Source organism: Triticum dicoccoides, unplaced genomic scaffold, assembly GCF_002162155.2.
Source record: "Triticum dicoccoides isolate Atlit2015 ecotype Zavitan unplaced genomic scaffold, WEW_v2.0 scaffold110223, whole genome shotgun sequence".
NCBI classification, from domain to species: domain Eukaryota; kingdom Viridiplantae; phylum Streptophyta; class Magnoliopsida; order Poales; family Poaceae; genus Triticum; species Triticum dicoccoides.
The window spans coordinates 1-3,474 of NW_021176128.1; the positions used below are offsets into that span (position 1 = coordinate 1).

General features: G+C 40.4%; 1 pseudogene; it reads right to left on the bottom strand.

Moving 5' to 3' along the window:
- Positions 1 to 1,226: 1,226 nt before the first annotated feature.
- On the bottom strand, positions 1,227 to 2,380 carry LOC119342934 (annotated as a pseudogene).
- Positions 2,381 to 3,474: the final 1,094 nt, after the last annotated feature.

Genomic DNA, 3,474 nt, shown 5'->3' on the forward strand with positions numbered 1-3,474 from the left:
AAGGACACAAAATTATACATGCACCAAAGAATTTCGCATTTGCAATAGTATAGCCCACCCGTACACATGCAAACTTCATAAAATTGCTATAATGTTACATCTTCTATCAATCTGGTATTATTGGGGCATGGCACACCAAGAATATATATATCACGCGCATTGGTCTCACACACTCGTCAATTGGAAAAGTCTATGCATGCAAAAAATACAACCACTAATGCACGGTGTTGTTTATAACTCGATACTCCTTTTCCTTTGTCTAATACAAAAATAAACACAGTCGTATATCTGAAAATAACCTTTTTCCCAAAGAAATAAGTTTGAAAATAACTGCTCAAACTATTGGCCTAAATTCCCCTGTGTTTCAATACAGAACTACTCTACCCCGTGCAACAGCACTGGATTTTGATGACTAATTTTTCTTCATGAAAAACGGATCTGAGATTTCATGTCCGCCGGATTTACAATTTACTTTATTAAAAATGGATCAAAAAAGTCTGGGACAGCAGGATCTAAAAACTACGGCCACAAATGCCCTTAGTTGTTTAACTCAATACATTTTTTCCTATGCCTAATAAGAAATAAACACAGGTATGAGGACAGTTGTAGTATTTGAAGAAGCCCAAGCAGTACTTCACACAAGAGCTATGAGTCCTTGTGTGTGACAGAAACGCATCCATAAATACTCTTCTCCACTCTTTGTTGGGACGATTACTCGTCGGCATACTTCTGCGGAAGTGCTACACTACCATGTTTGGTCTGCAGTTACCAGCGGTGCGGGGGTCGGGAAAAATCTTTGCCGGTTCATGCCGGCACCAACACGGAGACGCTTGTGGGTGTCGCCTCCCTTCTTGAAGGGCGTCAGGTTTACCCTGTCGGCACTCCTCTTTGTATACCAGCAGAAATCCGAGGATCTGTCTGGGCAGCAGTGTCATTGTCGTTGTAGTCCTTCTTGAAGGTGTTGTTTGGTACGCGGGAATTCAGAGGCATAGGAGTTTGGTGGAATTCAGAGGCATAGGAGCGTGGCGGCGGTTGCCGGAAATCATCGCTTTGGCATTTGTTTCTCTTTTTGGGTTTGATTGTCCTGTTTACCCATCAGCGATATCACAGTTCTGTTAGGTGGTTGCTATATTAATATAGCAAGGCGAAAGCCTGTTTCGAGTCATTGTAAACTGAATTCTTACATATATCCCAATGGAATGGGAAAAGAATGTAATGCCTCTCTCACTACCTTTCTAGTTAATCATTTTTCATACAAAGGGTGACTGCATACCTAAAATAAAGGAATGGGGCACATATTATATCCTACTCTCCGATCACCTCGCGGATGCAGTCAGGACACTGGTATTCTTTGATATGTTCTGCTTCAGAGGCAGTTATGTTCACACATTTTCCATGGAACCACTGGTCACATCCGTCACAACCAATCCAAAAGGCATTGGCATGATACGGAGCATTACAAGATCCGCAAAAGTCAGTAACTTCATTATCCTTTTGTTTGTCTTTAGCAGGCTTCCTAGAGTCCCTGTTTGGAGCAGACAAAACTTGCATCGAGTCTTGAGCAGGTGGCACGTTCTCTTCAGCATGTGTGATAGAGACTACGTCTGGATTGGACACATTCTCTTGAGTTGGTGCACTCGACTCCCTATTTGCATTGTATCACGCAAATGTTGATAGCCAAGAAAGACTGTAAGAGAGATAGAATTCGTCATGGACTGTTCGCATCTCGTTTACCATATCAAATAAACGTATCCTGAAAGAGAAAGTAAACCAACATCATCAAATCAGCAATTGGCTTCGCAAGCAATATGTAACACATGACATTCTTGATGCATGGAGGAACTATATAAGCACTAAAACATAATGATTTAAATAGAAGATGAAGATCGCCCCTAATAAGAATAGCCCATTATTTAATGCTGAGGCTCTAACAATTAGTTCTGCAGGACTACGGCTCTATTGAAGCTGTATTCTCTCTCGTGTTTGTTAAGTGCACAAAAAACTGTTTGTCCATAGAAATGTCCTAAATGTTAGATTGCACATATAAATGTCCTAAATGTTAAGTGCACAAAAAAAACTGTTTGTGAAACGAAGTTGTAGTAGTAGTAGTAGTGGTGGTGGTGGTGGTGGTGGTGGTGGTGGTGGTAGGAGCAGCAGCAACAGTTGGCGTCGAGATGAGTGGACAAGAAAAAGGTGACGCCCATGAGCCACGAGTCGGAGTGGTGGGCGACGAGTGTCAGGTAGTCAGAACGGTTCACATAATCTCGCCGGCGGTTGATGCCTCGTGTCGGCACCGGCAGGCCTGGCGGCACCATCTCCTCCGGCAGTGTCAACTCCCAACTACCGTCCGGGTACCCGTACAAGCACATTGGCTCTTTACCTGAAGCGAGAAAATGAATCACACCACTCCATCAGCCAGTGATTTGCACACCTCGCCATCTTGTATTTACTAATTGTAATTGGGGGCACCATATGAGATTTACTTTAATTTAAGAAAAACTACCTCTCCAAATCATTGATTTGACAAAAAGTCATTATATTATTCAAACAGGTTAGATGTAGCTACATGTCAAACAACTCTATTGTAAAAAAAGCAGGAGATTAGATTGTTAGTTTGCATGCTTTCGACACTTTAATTAATTAAATATATTTTTATGAAGCACCCATGCCATGCATATGGCTTGGTGATGGCGAGGTTCATATCACTGGCTGCAGGCTTAGAATTTGCAGGTATTTTAATCCTATTACGAGGCGTGATAAATATTCAGATCTCTATTTTTGCCAAATTTATATAAATCTTTTTACTTTTGGCTAATTTAAAGTTAAGCCGGCCTTCTCTATGTCATCGTGAGAAAGATCGCTTGTGCGCATACAAGTATATATGTTTATATACACTGTGCGTTGTCCGTGCAGAATAGCGAGGGTCCGTATTTCCCATTACTAAAATAAATAGAAAACTGTATCATTTATCTGACGTATTTTAGTGAATATACATGTATATAATATGTGACTTAAAATTAAAGATAATTCAAAATAGAACCATGGATCCTCTTCATGACCAAGAGAAAATAAATGTCCTCATGTACTCTTGTAAAACACTTTTGCATGAATATTCTATGTAAATAGTAATGCATAATCGAGTCCTAGAAAAGATATGGTCTAGAAACAGTTGAAGGTTTTGAGGGCGACAAGTGTTGAGTGTCTATAATAAACTTAAGACCAAACCCCATCGTATTTCTTTAGGAGAAAAGGACAAAAAAAAGTATACATCCACCAAAGAATTTCGCGTTTACAATACAATAGCCCACCAGTACACATGCAGCCTTCATAAAATTGCTACCATGTTACATCTTCTATCAATTTGGGGTTATTGGGGGCATAGCACACCAAGAATATATATCACGCGCATTGATTTCACACACTTGTCAATTGGAAAAGTCTATGCACGCAAAAAATACTACCACTGCAGAGAGT